The following is a 22229-nucleotide window of genomic DNA, read 5'->3' on the forward strand; positions in this document are numbered from 1 at the left end:
AATGCTTACTATTCACAGAGTCCCCTTCCTCCTCAATGTCCTTTGCAACACTGTGAACTCTAAGAACAGCCCTGCAGTATCAGGGACTGACTGGTTTTACAGTCCATCTGTCCACCTAATGCTGTGAAGGAATTACTAAAATATCCTTGTAAGGCAAGTGATAATTTCTTTAACTTTGCAGACAGGGAAGCTGACTTCTATTGCTATTCCACATCAATATAAGTGTCTCATGTAATGCATCTGCCGGCAGAAAAAAGCCTGTGCATGATGATTCAACAAATTTTCCCAGTCCTACTTATCTTAGATATCTTGATAGGCAGGTGACATTTTGAGGAACAAAAGAACAAATGTCACTGCTGTGGTGACAGACATATACAATACTCCAAATATCCACTGAAAGAGAAGTGTATAATATTGGAATGAAAGAGGCAACTTCTTGACAGGATTTCAACATGTATAACTATATTTTTAGCAATGAAGTCAGTAATATGTCTCACTACCACATCTATCATGGTGCTAAAGTAGTTTTTATCAAGACTTTCCTAGATGCTGCTCTAGTATGGTGATTGTCAACAAACATAGTGGAGCTGAAAAGAGACTACAAGCAAAAACATGAGCACTTTTTTTTTTGCAAGAGTTGCATTCCTAATCTCCACTAAAGGTCTTAGATTTGTTTTGGTAGTGGTGAAGGTTGGAGATCAAAAAGAACCCTAAATATCATCACCATGTATTGGTTTTGCTAGCCTAATGCTGGCAATAGGCCTTATAAAAAGCTGGCTGTAAAATCACCACATATTTGGCAGTGCTTCATTTTTTATTTGTGGTTGCTATCAAGATGAAACAAAATTTAGGGGCTGCAAATGGAAATGGAATGAAAATGTGGAAAATGCTGCTCATCTCAAACCCCACAGTGATCATCTGCTGAATTATTCACATGTCTGATCAACAGTATTTGTTTTGATCAGTGTTACCTCAGCCATGCTTGCACGGCCATTTAGCCTGACTCTCACTCATGCTGGGAAGCAGCAACCTGAACTAAGAAGCAGAGGAGGGAGCAGAAGCATGGGACACGGACAGACCTTTTCTTTCTGATCCACATAACAGAAATTGTAATATAAATGAGCAGTTAGGTCACTGCGATCAAACATCCACAGTGTAGTTCAACAGATTTGGGGCTAGGACACTAAATTTACCTCATATTTTTTCAAAGTCTCTGCAGTGGCAGTGCCTTACTTTAGAAGCAGTCTCTCTTTTAGGTAATCCACAATGATCCACAATCATACAAGCAGGCTTTCCCCAACTTCATTCATACTACTTAACAGCTTTATTGCAATTCTAAGAATAAAGATGCTCACCTTCCACTGACTTAAGAGAGTGGGTTTAATGCACTGTGCCATTTGCCACCATCCTGACGGGCCCTTTTTTTTGTGTCTGTGTGATTAATACATGTATTAATGCTAATAAAACACTTATGGAGTTTCCCAGATGTAGACATGGCCCCTTAATCCTTCCCTGTTCTGTTGGGGATAATCATTTTTACAACATGAGATCACTTGCACCAGTGAAGTGCATTTTAACACCTTTTGCTGTTATATGTATGAACTGATGATCCTAATAGAATCCCAGCAGTGCATTTAAACTTTATTTCCTAGGTTAATCAGGCTAAAAGACAGTTAACTAAGTTTCCCAAAGGGAGCCTTCTTTATATTAAAAAATAAAAGCTACTGGAATTGTTTATCGCTAGAAATTTTGGTCAGTGAGAAAAGAAAGGGAGCAATGCTATAAAAAGAAATGGTGTTTTCGTCTTGTAGTGGACAGCACGGCACACCATAAAAAAAAAAAGAGAAATATTTTCTGAACAAAGAACTCATGCCGGTCTCCCTCTTTTTTTTGATCTTTAATCCCTTCTCTCCTAAGTAGAATGGCAAAGGAGCCCTTCTCTCTCTCGCTAATAAATAGCTAGCGAAAGAAGGCATTCAATGCTCTGTCCCTTTGATCAGCGCAAAGCTGTCAGCTCCTGCCGCTTTTTTTCTTCTAGCTCTTGTTCCTGGTTAAAAGTGGAAGTAATACCCCTTGAAAGAAATACCCTAGGTGTCCTGCAAATCATCAATCCTATTTTTTAACTTGTTGTTTTTCAGTGGCCCACCCTCTTGGCCTGAGCAACCTCCTCACTAACACCCCTCTTCCTCTTTCCACCCTTTTTCCAGAATACCAGTTTCATTTGATACGCAATTCAATGTGCCAGTCTGACCTACTGGGACCTTGCTGTCTGAGACTCTACCACTGCGCAGACAGGGGAAACCTTCCTTCTAGCAATAAACATGTTTACTTCCATTCATTTTGCTCCCTGTAAAGGAATTAAATTTTTTTTCATAGACACAGCAAAGAGATTTTTGGAAAACAGCTTTTAATAATTTATAATACAATTCTAACTTAAAAAAAAGCAGAATGCAAACAACAAATAAAAAAATTGCTTGACTCGGTTGTGCTTGACCGAGTGTCTGAGATCCCATTTTGCTCCAGTCTTCAGGCTGCTGCATTTCAGCGACATCACTGCATCTCAGCAGTAAACAATCTGCAAATATTGCTGCCTTCAGACAGGTCACTTGATGCATTTTAAAGCAGGCTTCTTGTTTACTGCTCAGATTATCTGCAATGTGCATTTCTGCTCCTCACAGTGTCAGGACCTGATATGCAGTTTGCAAATATTATGCAAAGGAAATAATTCATAAAGGCAAACAATTACAACCAAGTGTAGAACAAGAGAGTGGCTGGTATTAGAAGAGCAGGGCAGGGGCTTTGGTGTCTGTGTGTGTGTATAAAGGGTTGGAGGGCGGAGGAATGGGAAGTAAGGAAAAGCAACTGTATAAAAGAGCATTTTTACCAGACAATGTCATATCCTCAGTGACATGTAATGATGTTTAAGTACCTTTGCCATTTTCCCCTGGTGATTGCTGCACTGGGTGCGTTCTGTGGGCCTGTAGAGATATGTTTTTCAAAAATCAGGATGGAGTGAATGCCGTTCGTTGTTCTGGCTGCAAAATGTCAAACTGCAGTGGAAAGAAATACAGCATTGCAGTGGTGGTGCACTGAGGCCCCCGGTAGGAAAGCAGGAGCTATTAAGTGGAAAATTCCTGCAGAGGACGTGTTTCCATTTCAAATGCGAAGAAAGAGGGTGTTGTTTGAGGCTGGCAGGTCTGTGGAAAATACAGAAAACACAGGGAAGATGAGAAAATGACCTCATTGAACTCTGAGAACTTAAGCAAACAAACAGCTTCGGCCAACATACCACATTCTTCTGCCCAAACAACAAATTGACCTATAAGTTATATAATCCCCCACAAGCCCCCGTGCCTTGTGAAAATGTGGGGAGGGAGAAGGGGGCTGTTCACTGCAGGGGCAGGGAGGACAAGCAGTAAAACCTGCTGCAGTAGGAAAGATTCTTGGGGTGAGCTGCCTGTCCTCCCCACAGCACCACCTTCTACCCCAAATGGAGTCCTCACATGAGGTTCAGGTTTAATTGCGCTCTGAATACCAGCAGAATGATGGCACTAGTTGTTTATTATAGTATGAACTATTTCAGTACAGCATAAATTTTCCATTTCAAAGGATCCCGAATGCCTTCAGGGAAGGGACTAGGTTTTGTGAGCAGAGGGTGGCCTCTGTAAAAGTTGGTGGGGGGTTCGTCTTAGGGATGGTTAAAACCGCATTCTGAACCTGAGGGGGGGACTCTGGAAGCCTGTTTAGGGGCTGTGTTTTCCCCTATAGAGGCCCCCTGTAGTGTTGACTTGGACTGCCTGAATTACCATTTTATATCAACTGAACAAATCCTAGTGTAAAAATCCAGGGGCTAACCAAAGGCAATGGTTCTGCTGGGGTTGTTGTTGTTGTGCTGTTGGCAGAAAAGGCAGATGTGTGCCAGCATCCCTAGCATCTGACGGTGCTGAAAGGTTTGATTTGTTGTACGAGTGCTGGCCTTGGTGTTTTTCCAATAACTAATTAATTGAACATAATAGAAAGTTATTAATAGGTAGAATAGCAGATAAACCATAATTCAGAGTTTACAATAATATTTAAAAATCAGAAAGAGCTTTTCTGTTACTTAGTGGTACATTTGCCGTAGAAACTTGTTCTCAGCTACCAAGCAACTCCAACATGCACTTTAATGAATAGGACTCTTTTTTTCTTGTTTACATTATTAAAATCCTGTTGTCTCAGACTTGCAGTTGATTTTGAGCACAACCAGAACCTGCACTACTATCCAGTGTTTTGCATGGACTTAGCCTCTCAGAGACAAAGTTAGCTTTGAGCAGTCCTTGCAGCTCTAAAGTCTACATGATGCTTTAAGGATAAGCATAAGTATAAACAGATAAAGGGTTTGATCTTGAAGGTGGATCTTTAAAGCATATGCATAGATTCGTAGGAATGTGCAAGGTTCAAATATTAGCAGCAAAGAAAAAGCAGCTGACGCAAGATTCACAAACTACAGATGCACATTCAAATTTCATGTAAGCTGCTTTTTAAGTGTAATGGTTTGATCCATTGTCATTAGGCACCACTAGTCATGAATGTACTGAGGGAGAATTCAGAAAACCCCAGCAGCTAAAAGGAGCTGACTAGAGTCAGTGCTCATGTTCCCTCACCAAAATGTTTCAGAACAAGATAAAGTGAATTATAAGATCAGTGCTGAGGAGAAAGTGAGACCATCCCAAACTCAATCTAAAAATGCAACTCTTTCCTCTTGCAGGCTTCAAAAAATGTGAATAAATAACCATTCTTTCTTTTCCACTTTGACATCTCTCTGCATGTGGAGAAGACAAGGCAAAAAATGACAGAATTACATACTGTATTGTATGTATGTATTTTTTACAAAAATCCGTACATACAAGACCTTCAGCATTATTTTGTAGATATATTTTAAGTTGTTTGAAGAAAGATCAAAAAAGGTGGCTGAAGATGGGGGCATGTGGCTGTATCAAATTAAATTCTCACACAGCTGTTGCATATTGCTTTTCAAGGTTCCAGATGCCACTTATTTCAGGTGTGGAGGAGATAGGGTTGTGGTAATACGAAAAGGAAATAATTCTGATCTACGTAGCTCAGGTCTGAAAACTAATTTGCCCAGAATCCAGCACTGTTTCAGTTTAACCCTAAATGCCTGCACCTCTGCAGCACAAAGGCCAAAAGACATTCAGGAGCTCCACAGCGTTGTGTTATTCCCTTTCTGGGAATGTTTAACCAGGGCAAACTATATAGTGCAGCATTTCTGCACGGTGCCATGGATTCTGTTTCTCTTTTCCTTGTGCTGTAAGGGGCGCTGTAAGGGGCGCATAACTTACAGACTAGAACAGCTTTCTCCTCCACATTCTGACAGGAAATAAAAAGCTCCCAAAAAAATCAAGAGAAAAACAAACTCTGTGAATGACAAAAAGAAGCACTGCCAAAACAAAAGTTTCCTGCACCTAATAAAAGGAAAAAGGCAGATTTTTGCTCATCCTCACCTTGTGATTGCAAATGGCAAAGGAAAAGAGGTAAGGAGTGCCCCATCATTAGGGCTCTGGAGTTTAGCACCCATTGCAGGAATAACTCTTCTGAGGAGTGCAGGGCTTTGGTTACACTGCTTTTTATAGGGCTTTTAATAGGTTCTTTGTCTTTTACATAGTGGACTCAGCTCAAATAGTAGCTTCTGTTTTGCATTCAGTTTACAAGACCTGAGAATACCTAAAGAGACTTCTAAGAGACTATTTTAAATAAAAACATAAATAAATCTGGGTAATGAAGTACAAACCTGAGCCAACAAGATTGTAGGCAAACCACATTCAGCTCCTGCCAATGCACCTCAGTCCAGCCCAACATAAAACTTTCAAAACTGTGCAGAAATGCCTGGTCAAACTAACTTGTGCATGAGTTTCAGAATTCACAAAAATAGGTAATAGAATAAACCAAAAAATTAATTCTTGTGAGTTGTCCCTCTTTGCATCACCATATCAAAAGTCATGGAGTAAAAGAGACACAGAAATCATTGATCAAGCTTTGGCTTTTATTCCTTTGTTCTTTTATTTTAAATCATGAGATTCATCACAGCTGGGAAATGTGTGCTGTCAGCATTCCTAAGCTTCAGCACTGTCCACTCATTCTGATCCTGGTGGAAATAGGACTTTTGGCCTCTGAGCACTGATGGAAGCATTGACTCCCCAGGATTCTACTCTGGTTTCCCAACTTTTAAAAATCTAAGAACTTGAAAGAAGTTTTGAAATCATCATCTGTAGAAGAGCCAGGTGTGAACCAGTCTTCCTCAGTGTTTTGCAGTTCAGATGACTCCCAGTGTGGACAACTGGAGGATGAGGACCCCAGGACATGACGAAGCCTAAGCTCACTGTTTTATCTGGATGTAGAAAGAAAGGCCTCTTGGCCTGTTGATCAATGGTTTCATACTGAGAAAAGAACAGAAAAAGGAAACTTCACAACAGGATGTGTACACAGGACTTTTGTAGATAAAAAGTGCTTAATCTGCCCCAACACTGACCAGCTGGAGAACTTCCTCTATCTCAGGATGTCTCCATTTCAAGCTGTGGGTCCTGCTTAGGAGGCAACAAGAATTATCAGGTGTTTAGAAACCATGCCTTGGGAAAGCATTGAGCTTTTGCGCTTGAGAGGCTGCTGCAAGGAGGAGGTAATCTGTGTTTTCCACATCCATTGGAACTAAACTTGGCTCAAAGTATATTAAGACAGAATTATCTTGGATCATATTAAAAACATTATGTTGAGTGATAGGAGGGGGTACAAGTATAAAAGTGAAAACATTCCACTGAATGCAAATCCTGCCACATACCAGAAGAAATACATAAATGGGTCAAAGTGTGGATCAGTTTGTGCTAGGAAAAATGTTTGACACTCAACAAGGGATGGAGTGCTGCTTAGCTAGTTTTGACTCAATTGAGTGCCACCAACCATCCATGAAAAAACCATGGTGGTAGAACAGGCCCAACATTTGAGAGTGATGGCCCAATGGAAGGCTTTGGGAGGGTTGTTCCCAGCTTCTTGAAATATCTATGGCACAGTTGACCTCTACAGATACATTTAGGCATTTTTCTTACAGCAATTATCTGGAAATAAGGAGTGCTTGATTAGGCTTTCTGCTGAAAAAATCTGTTGCAGTGCAAGAGCCCAGCCTTTACATGGAAACAAGGCTAAAATTTGCCTCTTCTGTTGAAATGGTCATTTCCAACAGAAGTTCCTCCAGCTTTACACCAGTGAAGCAAATTAAATGGCATGTGGGACAAAGCAATACAGATATTAAGGATCTGAGTCAAGATCAGTATCATGATTTCTCTTACCAAAGACTTAAGGAGACCTCCTTGGGGATCATTAATTTCTGTAATATGCATTACTAAAAGAAATGCACAGGTTCAGGGAGAAGCAAAAAAGGAGGCTTTTAAGATACTCCCTTTTCTGCTTTTGGTTGTGATTCCCCTAAGTGATGAGTATGATGCTAAACCCACTCTGCCCAGCATGGTGGGAATGTTACCCAATGTCACGACAGGTATTTAGTCTGATCAGCCCCATAAGCCCCCCTACCACACAGAAACTAATTGTGAGGATTAGGGCACACCAAGACACTCAAGCTCCACTCCTGTGGGTTTGGGGAGAAACAACACATTTAAACATTCCAGCTAGGGTTCCCTTGGCAACGTACCTAACAACAACCCAGTAACATTATGGGTTTCTGTTTTCTTAACCCTTCAGGACATTGACTGAATGAATACTTCCTTGAGGAAACTGTTCAGTCAACCAGATATACTCAAACACTTAAATCCAGCAGGCCTTTTCTCCTTAAAGAAACAACAGCTGTTGAATTCCATGTCAAACTGATCTCCTCCCCTAGCATTAAAGGGTTTAATTCAAACACACACATATACCATTAGCAAATCCTCCATGGAAGTCTGTATTAAAAAAAGACAGTAAAAAATAATCCCCAAATGTCAATATTTCTTATCATTATGAAGTTACTGTGGATCAGAGGACATAGAGAACAATACACGACATTTTATAAAGCACATAAGTACTCTTAAGAAACAAAACAATATTAGTGTTTGTGTAGATTATAAAACACAATATTGTTCCTGACAGTAATAGCAATAATAATGTCTACAACAACTTTATAATGATTTCTCTGGGAATTTAAAATACTTTGTAAATACTAACTAATACTATCAAATAATGAGTTTTACACCATCTCTATGAAATACATGAGAGGTGCCCCTGAGTTTGTTCCCGAGCCCAATGAACTGGAGCTTTTTGTGAGGTTAAACACATCTGTTCCTTAGCAGTGACCATTCCTGTTGTGCAAAGATTTGGAAGAGGAACCACCAGCTGAATACGTGTGCAAGGTCACCAGAACTCACCTGCCCTCACAAAGAGCTGCCGTAGGTTTGGGGCTGTTACTAGTAGACAGAATTAATGAACATGTTTGCAAGGCCTCAGTTAATAGCTGCAACTGCAATGGTAATCTGCAGTTGTAATCTTAAATGTTAATTTAAGACACTTGTCTGTCCATTATTGTCTTCCTCAGAAGTTTAGATTTATGAAAGCATGAAAACCTTTACCCTGGAGACCTTTGCCCCAGGGTGAGATCAACAAATGATGTGTAGCAATTTTCTGAAAAGAACTTACCTTTCTTCCTCAGTACACAAGAAGTGACCTGACCTAGCTTTTTAGGAGAGCAAGAAAAAGCATCAGTACCTATGTTAGAATTATAATTATTCCTTAACTACTAATGCACTGATGCACATTTACTTAACACAGAGGAAGAGATTGAAGCTACAAAACTAAATCAGGGATCGAGCATATGTTGGTGCAGTCCAAACTAATCACAGTTCATAACCCAGCTTTTTCACCCTTTCTCTCTGTAAACTTTAATTTTTATTATTTTCAAAAGGAGCCTGCATAATGTTCCCTTAGATCTGTCCTGTGATGGTGAGGCACCGTGTCACATTTGTAGCTTCAAGCCGATAGAAGAAAGAGTTAAGTACACCTGCAAAATTGTTGAAGGCTCTTTAGCCTTAAACATCTATGATTCCATTGTTCCAGCACTGCTTTCCATGGAGAGTGCTTACCTTCTCTGCAGCAGCTCCTGTGTAAATCTCTGGGAAGCAGACCTCCCTCCTCATCACACCTCCACCCCCAGCCTTAGCTCACAAACATTTGTTAAAAATTACGCAGCATCCTCACTAACAAACACGTGGTTGCCAGGGCATCCTTGTTCCCCAGCCAACTACTATACTAAGGCTTTACTGGCAGCCATCCAGCTGTGCTTCATTTAGGAACCTCTGCAGCAGTAAGGGATGTGTTTTTCCTGTTTACAGGAGAAATAAGTCAGTTTGCTGATTGTCTCCTAAAGACCTTAATTGTTTGGGGAAGCAGTAAGTTTTTATAGTGGACTGTGACACACAACGATTCTCCATATTCTCTACAAACCAGAATTTAAATCTTACTGCAAAGAGCTGGGATTTTTGCACTAGCCCAGCTAGAGTGGATCACAGGCAGGTTGGCGTGGCACTGTGAGCAGCCCAGCCCAGCGCAGAGCCTTGCATGGCGATGCCCTGCACAGCTGGGCTGGTAACTCTTAGCACAGGTTGTGCAATGGGGTGGTGTTGTCTTGCCTAGGAGGAGAAAAGGGGTATTAGCAGCTACAAACCCCATTTCACTAAAGATTTTACAGCATCACAGCAACATCAACCCTAGCTAACATTGCTCTCAATGTCAAGTTTTCTTGGGCCAACTGCATTAAAGATGGAAGGATGCTGGCACTGGATAGCTATGGAAGGGCCATTCCATTTTTAGTGCTGGTGACACCCAAAGATGCAGCAGTGGCCAGTTCCAGGCTGGACTTCTGCCTGCCCAGCAGCTTGACTGGGCATTGGTCACAGAAGCTGATGGCAGGGGACATGGTGCCAGCAGCAGGTAGGGGCCACTGCTGCCATGGTGGGAGCTCATGTCCAGAGAGCAGTGCCCAGGCTGAATGAAAAGCAGAGGGAGGGTTGCACCAAGAGGATTGACAGGGTTTTGTTGCTCATGCCATGATTCTTCTGTCCCTTAATGCCTCCACAGTGTCACTGCTCTTTCATTTCTCATTCCTAAAACAATTAATGAGATCCATTTGTGCTCTTAGCACCGTCTCGTGGTACCTTTATGGTAGCATTCATGCAGTAAGTGCTAGATGAAGAAAGGAGGGGAGCATCCAGATGGAGATAGGATATTTTGGATTACATATTCCTGCTGTCCCCAAAGTAGAACAAGGTTCCACACATTAAGGAAAGGACAGTTTAGACCAATAGAACCCAAAAGAAGGTGGATGCCACCATCACTGAAGCTGTCACTCGTAACTGGTGCTTATATACCAGACCTTTTATCTGAGAATTTATTAAATCTAAACTACATGAACCCTAGAATAGGCAAGTGGAAAGGGCAATGAAAGTTTTCATATTCAGGCTCTGTATTTTGAAAAGGCAAGAAATAGATCCCTGTGCCTTAAGACGATGAGAGCTTCACAAATTCAACTTTTGGAGGTCTCTTTACAACATTGGGCAATTTGTTTTAATAGTAACTATACCATTGTGATAATTTGGGCAGCAGTTTACAGTCAAGTCCTGGCACCCATTTCATCCATACTCCTTATGTGTTAGTTTACACTCTGGCTTTAGCCTGGGAGAAGCCAACAGGGAAAGTCAAGACAAATTAAACACCAGGTTATATTTAAGGTTTCTCCCTGCAGGATGGATAAACCTCACTGAAATCACTGTTCTGAGACTGCAGGCACAGCTATTGAGGACAGCCCAGATGCACGCCAGGTCTCGTTTCCAAAGCATAGAGTGGATTAAAAGGTATGATTGCAGTTCTAGTTAGCAAAATTTTAATACAAGTTGTCACAGATGAGCTAGGAATTATATGCATTAATAGTACAAGAGTAGAGATTTTTGCCCTCTAAGGCTGCCTTTGCTATTGCTTCTGTGTGCTGTGTAATAGAAGTGGCTGATGCCAAAGACATGTATCCAGCTCCTTAATGGGCTAAGCTGGCACATTGTCAGTGTTCCACATCTTATATATCTATGAAAATATATCCGCACATAAAAATACATAAGGAAGTACATATGTGTGGTGCTCCTGGTTGATAACGACTGAGCTATTTATGCTTTAGTCTTGTTGGGGGAAAGGACATTGTGTTTGCAATTCATTATGTCCCCAAAGAAGTAGTAAACACTGTATCTGTGCTATGAAGTAAATATATAAAAGGTCAGAAAAGCGATGTAATTGCAAAAGAGATGGCAGATGAATCATAGACCTGGATCAACTCTTACCCTGGTACCACCCAAGAAGGTCTGAGCATCAGTATTCAGCCCTCAGGACTGCACCTATAGTTTTAATATTTCAGACCTAAGGAAAATAAAGAAATAAAAGGTAAGAATTTAGCTTTTGTTCACTGTGTGAAAGGGGAGCATGTAGCTCCTCACACAGTCCCACAGGACATGCAGAATGCAGTGACTCCTCTATACAACCTTGCACTGGAAGAATGTGCAGGCTGCAAAAGTATTTGTGATACTAATTAAAGATTAGAAAATACACATTTAGGAAAATGTCCCTTGGCAGGGTATTGCAAAATAAACTAAACGTATTCCTCTCCAATACTGAGGCCGTATTCCTCAATTTAGGTAGTGAAAAGGGGATTAAAAATGCACCGCAGTTGGGATAAAATCAGTTATAAAAATGAGGCATAAAGCACTTTACATCAGTGCTGACAAGAGTCCAAACTAAAGAATCGTCCTTTAGTCCAAGGAATGAAAAATAGCAGATATCTAGATGGAATAAAGGTTCATTTAACAAAATAATCTATTCAAAAAATTGGCATTCATCTTCCCAAAATACAGCAATGAAAAGAATGTCACTCTTTTTGTCACAATTAAAAAATAAAAGAAATTAAGATGTTATAACTAATGTTATGGCTTAGTGGAATGCAACATATAGTTGCAGCACAGATTTTACCACAAGACAGGCTTTTAAAATTGAGGCAATATTTTGAGACCATATTGCACCCAAGCCAAAAACTTGGAACATTTTGACTAATTTCATTTTGCATGGGCCCTATCAGAGTACCAAAAAACATCAAAGGTAAACTAGTATCTGGAAACTCCTGCATAACGTACAGTTTTGCTGATGAAAAGTTATGCACACAGCATGAACTGGTATTAATAAGCGTACAAAAGAATGTATTATCCCTCGCAGTATATATGTATAAATGTTGGCTATACCTATGGGTTTTTTGGAAGCAGTGTTGTCATGGTCACTATTCAGCTGCCTTTAATATGCCTTGTTTTGTAAGGTTGAGGTTCAATTCAAGTTCATATGAAGCAAATCAACTGAAGTTTTCAGATGTGGTCTCTAGCTTAATGTGCATCGTTTTCTGAGAGGCCAAGTTGAAATACTTTTGGCATGACTTTAAGAAATGTCAAGCACCCTCAGATGCAGCAGAAGCCAATGCTCTGTATGCAATGACTGAGTCATGAATAATCAGCCAAACAGCACAATCCATATCAGTCTTATTTTGAAAGGCTATAAACCTGGTTCAGGTAGTATAGGGAATGTTTCTGTGCTCCTACAGGCTGAATGTACCACTGTTAGACACTAAATGAACAATGTGTCATTCTCTCAACAGCCTTTATTTGTTTGTTTGAAGCTACAGGAATGCTTGACTGTAATGTAAAACATAAACTCAATTCCTATGTGTAACGTCAATAATCCCATACCTTTGGTCCACTGAAACGGAAAACTCCATTTCCCCTTTCCCTTTGCAGATTTCCTCATGTTCAAATGTTGGGGGTGGGTGGGTGTAATACGTAATTTGCCTTCGGTAGTTCATTAAAAAGCTGGGGTTTCAAACCAGAACAGTGAGACTCAGTAGTAAACTAAAAAAAAAAAAAAAAAAAAAAAAAGTCCTGGCCAGGGTAATTGAGCATTATCTCAGCTCTGTGTGGAGTGTGATTGTCTTCTGCAGGTAATCCCAAAGAGGCAAACTGAGAGGTAAATGTCCTTTTTGCTTTTCTATGGAAACAGAAGAACCTTCTCATCAAAGTGCCTTTTCATCTTACTAGCCTTAAGAAAATCCTTTTCACAGCCTCCAGCAAGCCACCTGGATCTGCAGAAGACTCCAGAAATGGCTCTTACCTTGCTTTCCCTTTTCTCAATTTACCTTTAGCTGAGCAACTTGGCAAGGAGGTGTTGATCATTTCTGTGGTGCAGTGCACAGAAGTGGAGCCTGCTCATATGTTGCTTTGTGGTAACATTCCAGTATGGCTGACTTGCGTATGAGCATATTACACCCAATTTAGAACTAATTTTAATATTGCCTACTTTTCTCTTTGGTATAAAACTGGAAAAGGGAAGGGGTAGGGGAGAAGGAAAGTTCTAGAGCAGTGCCTCTGTGTTCTAGGCTCATCTTATACATAGTCTCTCAGCTTTTAGTATTTTTAGATTTTGATTCCTGTTCTCTTGAGAGTGGGCACAGGCAAGTGACCTGCATATGCTGTGTTCCCCATGGCAGGTCCTCCTCTGTCTTGAGCACTCATATTCTCCAGGGAGTACTCAAAGACTGGTTTCTTTTGCTCTTGATTGCTTGGCTGTTGGTGTCTTTGGTTTGTTTTGTTTCCTTGGGGGACATCCCTCTGCACTGAGCAGACTCGGGAGCATCTCTTTTCAGATTGTCTCTACACATCCACACATCTCACAAGTGCATAGGATGCAGTTGTTAAAAAACCCTGCCCTTTCCAAGAGCTCCAGAAGATTTCTGAGGCACCAATTTAGCCAAAAAAGGCAGTTCAAAGTAAAGTGTAGGACATAAAATGCAGCACAAACCACAAAGAGACCCAGGTCTGCATTTGTGTTGTATGAATCTGTGCATGTTCCCCACATGCCTGTGTGTACACACACAGTTGTGTATATAGGAGTCACATGTGATGGCAATGCGACAGAGGAACATAATGAACTTTATCATGGGCTGTAGAAAACCCACACCTACACTGTCTTTATTCAGTTTACTCATTTTTCATTCTTCTATATTTTGGAGACATATTCAGACAAATAACTAATTGATATGTTTTTGTGCATGTGTATTTGTGATTAGAGATACTCAATTGTATTCTTTTCTTATCAGACATCTCAACCTTATTTCATTATTTGACTTCACAGTGTGAATTCTTTCTGGCTTTTCACCTGTTTTGATATTAAATGGGCCAGTAAATGATAAGCTTTATCTCCTAAACCCTACAGGTAAGCAGCATCAGAGAGTTGGAGATGAGTTACAAGCAAATTGGATTGAAGGAGGCCTCCTTGTCCCCTGTTTCCAATTCCAGAGTTTGTTCAGATGAGTGGAAAATGTTCGTTCTAACCTCAGTGCAGAGCTTCCAGTTCATTGCACAAGTGGTTCACTTCCATACACTTGATGATGTAGTCTGTGGAAGGAGGAAGAGAGCCCTGAGGTGCACCTATTTGTTATGCTGTGGGCTCTGGTGGCCTGGAGCAGTGCAAAATAGCATTTGGAAAGTCACTTTCTAGGTCATAGCAACAGATGGTAGCAATAACATCTCCAACCAGGCAGCCTTTGCAGGGCAAGTGTCACGTGCTTTGCACTGTGCTAAACACTGAAGTGATCAAGAGATGGGCTGGCACTGCACGGTCAGCCTTCTCCTCCAGTGAGTAAGTTTAGGTCTTGATGCGTGGGAATATTTTTATCACAGCCCCCAGCTTTTAAACAGGTTATTAGTAAAGCACCAGCAGGGGGTCTGAGAAATGAAAACTGCTTTTTGATTTGTTCATTAAAATCAAATAATTATTTATAGTCTAACTGATCAAACTCTCTACTGTTTTTTTAAAAAAAAGTTCTCATTCTGCCTGCTTGATGTTAAATAGTAAAGCAGTACAGTAGTGAAAATATCCTGGAGCCCTTTATCATCTTCATTATCTTCACTGGTGAAGTGAGTGAGTGAGTGGAGAGGTGTGAAATTCCAGCAGAGAGGAACATGCTGTTTTAAGAGGAAGTGCTGACATGCAGGCTACAATTAGACAAAAAATGACTGCTGACATTTAAAAATCATTACAGAGAGGAAATTGTGAGTGTAATTATGTCATCATTGACACTGTTCAAGTGTGCTGATGCATTTTTGCTGATCAAAATCAAGTGTTTATATTTGCAAATAGAATGCACTTAGCAACTCTATCAATGGAAATGTTCTAGCTAAGAACTCCAGAAAATGAAGCCAAGTTACTTTCACAAAACTTATTTTTTCCTTTTTGTTGATTTTCAGTATTTTGATCTGAGAACCATTTCTTAGTAACAGAATTGTTTCTTGTTATTTAGTATTTTGGATGACTGTTTGATTGAGGCTTTTTTGTAGGGTTGTTTTGGTTTGGTGTGGTTTTTTGCATAGAACGATAAGAATGGCCATTCTGGAGCAAGTCAAAAGGTCCATTTTGCCAATACGTGTCCTTTATCAAACAGCAGCTGTCACTGGAGGCCTGCGGGAGAATATAAGAGAACGGTAATTATATAATTGTATTAGCTATACCAGTCTCACGGTTTCCAAAATCTGCTGTGTGGGGACTTCAGAGACTACTCCAAAAAATCAGAACAATGATGTCTCTCTGACTGGCTTTAGAAATAGTCGGATACTGGAATCAGTGGAAAGGGAGACATGATGTCAGCAGGTGGCAAAATAGGTAAATGTTATCATTTACTTGGAGAAGAGGAGTTTGTTGATTGTGCAAACACTGGATTCTTGGCATTGCATTATTTAACACAGTCGTGCCTTAAGCCCTGTCACAAGTCCTTTACCTATGATATGTCACTTGATGACAGGGAAAAGTGACCAATCTATCAGAGATACAAATGCTCAGTTCGGAATGGCGAAATATGTGAAGGAGTCTGTTTCTGGCTGATTCTAAAACTGGATTTTTTTTTGTTATCTTGGAGATTTTGAAGATTATATATAAATACACTTTATAAATGTACAACCAGAACTGCTTACAAAGGCTCTTGAGGGAAGTAAGAAAAGGTCGTGGCTTCTGCATTGAAATATCCCCCCAAAAAATGTCTAAAAATGCTAATCCTCCTGAGGATGGCATTTTCTTCACAGTATTCTGGAACATATTTATGGTGGAAATCAAGGAAAACACTAAAAGTGTGAACAAGATAAAGGATGCTTAATAATGAGGTTCTCTACAGTAACACAGTTACTTTTGAAGGCTGTGGCAGAAACAGAAATATGAATATTGAATGTCAACTATTCAGGTTCTAATTAACTGTTCCTCAGCCTGCATCTACTGAGCTCCAATGCTCCCCTCAGTATTTCTTTGCTATTTTTATAAGAATTGGTTTTTCTGTGCCTTTTCAGTTTTTTGGGGGTTTTATTCAGTCCTCACTTTATTGACTTTGCCCTTTGGGAAAGGCTTTTTTTTACAATCCACCTATTAATTTTCTGGGTGTCCTCCTGCAGCCAGCTTTTCTTCTTTTGACATTGGGTCCATCAGTTTCCATCAGTGTCCCTGTTGTCTGGATGTCAAAACATATATCCAGTCAAATTGTGTTAGCAGAATAATGTCAAGCAACTCTATAGTCACCACATCAGCGAAAGAGCTGCTTTCATGATGTCATTTTGTGATTGGATGAATACTTAATTCATTTTTAGAGTTATAAGGATTTCCACGTCAAAACACAGAATTCTTTGTGCCATTGAAATGGTAGAAATCAGTAGTTAGGGAACAATCCACACTGGGTGTCTTGGGAGAGGCCAGTCCCACAGGTATTTCAGATGACTGCTTATTGCAGCAGGGAATACTGAAGAACTCATCAAAGAGTGGGCCACAGTAATATGTAAGAGGGCTTCATTAGAGCATAAAAATATGACACAAAAGATAGTGTTATGGTACTGTGATTTATATAATAAAATTTATTTATAAGGCTACTTTCATCTTTATCTCCTTTTTCACTAATTCAGGCCTTTATAGATTTTTTTTTTTCCTTTGGAATCAGTGTTTTCCATATGTTATCTTAGTTGAAAGCTTATTTAATTACTGATTGTAACAAGCTAAAGAAAATATATTTTCCCCATTTTCTGCTGGTTTTTGAAAGAAATCAAAATAATTATTCTTTCTGTGCACAGTGAACTGGTGCCACACACCTAATCTCTTTAAAAATATCTTTCCAGAATGGCTGAACTCTGAAACTCAGCAACATCTAATAATTTTTTTTTAACCTATCTTTAAGTGTATTTTAAAAACATCACTTTGTCTGAAATTTTGATAAACACAAGATTGACAGACCATTGCTGGGTATCAGAACTGTCAAGTAGTTAAAGTCCCATTCCTACCAAAGGCAGGCAAACACAAATCAACAATGAACTATGAATGAGTCCACCAATGAACTATGCAGAGTCCACCCAAATGCAAGAAATTCAGCACCAGTTCAAGATCTGACTCCAAAAGCAGTAGTGGAAGGGGCTGTGAGACCCTCTGGCACACCTCAGCATTGAATCAAATTTACATGTTGCCTTTGCTTTTAACTTAATGATGGTGGTGTTCCGTAGAAGATTTTACTTATTATTCTTAATTTTAGGTTTTTATTAAGACACTATGGATAGTCCATAACTTCCGGATAAAATGTATCCACCTGCCCTCCTGGAGACCTAAAGTCTAACCTGAATCTTCCTTGATTACCTCTTTGAATACCTAGAATCTTTCAGTCTCTGAGGTTAGCCCCTACGAATGCTTTTAGTCTCTGTAACACAGCAGTCTGGGTTCCCATCACATCACCTGACGAACACAAGTGGTGTCGGGCTCAGAGTCTTGATGGGTGCTTTGCATGAGACAGAAGGGAGAAAAATCCCACTTCCCAAATGAGACACTGCATCAGCACAGATATTAGAAAAAATATGGTAAGCAATAAAAAAATGCAAGTCCTTGGAGACTGGAGGGTGTCTCCTTATATTGTCTGCATTGCACAATATTCTGTATAGTTTATGCTTTCATTGCAAAACAATTTGTCAGCATCTTATTTGCCAAGACGTTGTCAATATAACATAATGCAAGTCATGAGCTGTTATTCTGACAGCCCAGTCCGGTATGCTGTGTCTTTTTAGGCGCATTAAGCACTCCTTCAACAACAAAAATAAAAGGATCTCTTTTTCCAGTGGTTCCTCAGACTGCTCACACAGCGCGGTGAGACCTGCAGAAGTTCCATGACAATGAGTAAATGTTAATGTTGAAAGACACCTGCAGTGCTGTTTTCTTGCACTGACTATTAGCAACAAAGCCAGTGCAAAGCAGTAATAGTGTTCAGAAGAGTGATTCTACTGAAGGACTTTGGGTACAGCAGTAGGACAGACTGTGGAGCAGTTACAGCAATCAGTGCCACTTCATATCTGTTTTGATTACATAGAATGATCCACCCTGTCACCTTTCAGACAGGGACCAAATTTTAAGCCCATTAATCTCCCTTGTGAATAAGTATCTATCAAAGCTGTCTTTTTTCGTCACCGCATCAAGGTAGGGGATCTACCAATACACTTAAATAAGACTGGAAAGTCATTAAAATAATGAAGCTCTACTGTTTCATGCTATTGCTACATGTTCAATAGTAGTAACACAAAAGGCTGTTGCCTGATTTTAGTGAAACATACTCTAATAAGAATTGTTCCTTGATCCATTCCACTTTGAAAGGCTTCAGCTGAGGCTACAACTAAGTTACACTGTCATAAATGAGACTACAGCAATCAGTCTCCAAAACTGTTAAATCTTTCAAATCCATGAATATAACATGCTCTTTCTACTATACAATGACTTAAATGAATACATGAGCGAGGTGTAGATAAGAACATGCAGCAGCAAGTACAACAGTCACACTGGGTAAAAGAAGAACAATTTAAAATGGAATAACATGGTTTATCAGCTAAAAATTTGCAGTTTTAAAAAACCTCATTCTTGTCTCCTACAGTCAAGTACAACCAAAAAGAGGATCTGGAAATCTGAAAATACGGAAGCAGAATAACAGTCCAGCAAAGAATGGTAAGAAAGGAAAAAGACATCATCCAAATTTCATTGTTGAAACATTTTTGGTTCTGAAAATACTGCTAATTAGCACACTTAAGTTTTATTAATTAAATTTCAATTTTTATACATGTGAAATGAATTACGCAACCTGTAAATTTCAATTACATTGTTAATTGCAATAACATTATGATCATTTTGTTATACCTTAAGTCAGTGAAACATGTTTTTCAATTTTAGAGTTGTTCAGAGCTGGTGGTACTTTGAATATAACACATTGCTTGTACATTTTAACAGAATTTAAATCATTAATAATAATATTTTGATTAAAGTTTTAAACACTAGTATCCGTAAACCAGAAAAACACAGCAGTATTTGGATGTAATATGATTTTAACACTTCATGCAGCAAATGCTTCTGGTTAAACAATTGGTATTAATTATGCAAACATGCATCATTTATGCGCTGGGGGTTTATGTCCATCACAACAGTAAAACAGCTTCAGATTGAGACACAGATGCAGTTGGCAGAAGCAGTACCTGTAGTGAAACAGCTCAGGAAACTCGGGTGTTGTCATGCCAAGGCATTTGTAAACGTGCTCACTGTGCTTGGATAATATAAGTAAGTATTATTTAGAGACATTAAGACACTGCATCAATTTTTTGCTTCTCTTAGCATCAGTTCAGCCTCAAGTAATTATTTAATTATATCAAGTAACTAATTTAATTATAAATAGCCTCAGCTACTTATAATTAAATGTTGAAAGCAGTCATTGGCATGTCTGGTGAAAGTAGCACTGCAGTAGGGACTGAAGGAGCCATCAGTAGCCTATGACCTACTGGGCACTGGTAAGGCTTTAGCTAAAGTACCAGGGTCCAGTGCTGAGCACATGACTTCCAGAAAGTTGTTAAGTGACAGGACAGACTGCTGTTGGATGGAGCTCTGAGAAGAACCAAAAATCTGGAAAATACAACTTAAAAGGTAGGATTGAATAATTAGAGATAATTAGTGTGCAGAAGAGATGCCTGGGATAACAGTCTGCATATGCAGAAAAGGCTGGTATAAAAGTGAAGAAATTAGCTTAGCAGAAAAGAAGAAAAATGAAAACAGCATAATTAGCAGCAAGAAAGACTTGTACTGGACATTATTAGGAAAAGCTTTGTAATGCTAAGAACCAGCCCTTGCTCTTTGGGAAGCTATTGAGGTGCTCTGTCACCAGTGTTTTAAGAACAGACTGGACTAATGTCAATCAGACATGAAGCAGATATGGCTGGGCCTATGCTGGTGCAGCTCTTCAATGACCTCTTATGTCCTCAGCATCTTAAGATTTCTAGGATACAGAAAGTGCTTCAAGGTGCTGCTAATCTCGAAATTCTTGCAAGAACTGGCATTCCATAATCTTCTGCTGCTCTGCACTATAGGAGGAGATGGTATTCCTGTCGGGACAATCCACAGCTCCCTAAGGAGTCTGCTGAACTGTGGCACTTCCCTGGGCAGTGGCTGCTGCCATCAGTTCATACCTACGCTCAGCATCCAGCTCTGGATTATATTATTAAGCAAGGCTTTAGTACAAACCTTCCAAACACTTCAGTCCTAGTGAGACCTTACCATGATGAGTGATCCACAACTTACAAATACAAAATCCTATTTTTCTATCATCTTTAGTGATATCAAACAAAATTTGAATAGTTTTCCAACTAACTGAGGCATGAAAAAGCCAGATTGCCATCTCCTCACAGAAAGATAACTCACAAGTGACTCCACAAAGGTTGCAGTCTTAGACGGAGGCAAAGCTGGTGTAGGTGGGTGACTTTCACCAGAGCCTGTTTCCTGCTGTAAAAGGGTGGGACACGGTAGATGTTTTGCAGCCCTAGTTCTGGTGAAACTTTGCTACTCCACAAGGCAAAGTTCAGGCTGTGCTTCAGTGGGATCCTGGAAGCCAATTCATGTACTGTGCTTTGTGTCTATTTTAAGACCAGGCTCTTCCGTAGCCTGCCTTACAATACTGAGCCAAATTCCCTTCAAAGCTGCATTCAAATGTACCTCTTGTGCTAAAGGGTCTAGTAAGCAAATTAAATCAAAAATTACAAAAAAAAAAATAAAAGGCAAAGACAAATCAATAAGGCCTCAAAATCAAAAATGTGTTCATTTTGGGGTTTTTTCCATCTGCACTCAATTCAGTATTTCAGGAGACAGATTTAGGGCACAAAGTTTATAGGTGATGCAAACAATTCCGTGGCACTTCTCTTTTTTCTTCTTTAAGAGAATGTCTAACTTCCTGCTGAGTTGAACAGCTCCAGAGCTGATCACAGGAAAATTCCACCAACCTACTCCTCTTACTGGTTGCGTGATCCCATACTTTATTTCACTGCAGCTGAACATCTCTGTCTTTGTCAGACTATTTTCAGCAGTCATTTTGTATATGAGTTTATAGAAAAGCTTTGCAAATCATTGAAAAGTAGAATAAGTAGGCATATGCCATGAGTGTACTTGTAGGTAAAATTAAGAAATATTCTGGTTTGATTTCTGAAGGTTGGCTACAAGCCCTGCAGCTGAAGTTTTCTAAATATGTTTTCAAAATAAGAAATATTCACCAAATGCCTCTTGAAAGAGTAAACAGCCAAGGCAGCTTTGAGCTTCATTTTGTGCTTCACTTGCAAATAGTTATCTGACCCAGCGTCACACCTCAGCCTCTAACTCTGCAACAGGTCACCCCAGCATAGAGTTACAGGCTATAACCTTGCCCTGCCATTCATGCTTAATGTGGTCACGGCTTGATTTCTTATGGCATGCTAGGACTCCTGGCCAAATTTCATTGCTAACAGGGAAAAAAGTTAGGCTGACAAACTGAACATTTCCAGTGCAATTACAGGAGGACAGAGTGGCTTTTCACTCTAAAAATACATATATCTACACACATATACATTGTATATAGACAGACACACTCATATATGTGTATGTGTGTATAATATCTTGCCTTTATGTTGCATTTAAGAGTTTACAGTGCTCTTCTGAGAAAAAACAACCATTCCCCTCATCAGAGAGCTGCAACTCTGCCACTCAGTTCAGTCTGAGAACGCCAAGTGAGCCATTTGAGATGTGTGATCTTTCAGCTGCATAGCATCCCATTTATCAAATGC

The 22229-nt window shown here is 39.8% G+C and overlaps 1 long non-coding RNA gene across 1 annotated transcript in view; it reads right to left on the minus strand.

Annotated features, from left to right (window-relative positions):
* Nucleotides 1–2955: 2955 nt before the first annotated feature.
* Nucleotides 2956–22229, minus strand: part of LOC121671298 — a 253252-nt gene continuing 233978 nt past the window's right edge. Inside the window, exon 12 of the long non-coding RNA XR_006018470.1 lies at nt 2956–15564. This is a non-coding gene — a long non-coding RNA (uncharacterized LOC121671298). The remainder of the gene's footprint in view (nt 15565–22229) is intronic.

The sequence above is a fragment of the Corvus kubaryi genome, unplaced genomic scaffold (genome assembly GCF_017639235.1).
Source record: "Corvus kubaryi isolate FWS band 111438036 unplaced genomic scaffold, C.kubaryi_AGA036_p1.0 37397, whole genome shotgun sequence".
NCBI lineage: Eukaryota > Metazoa > Chordata > Aves > Passeriformes > Corvidae > Corvus > Corvus kubaryi.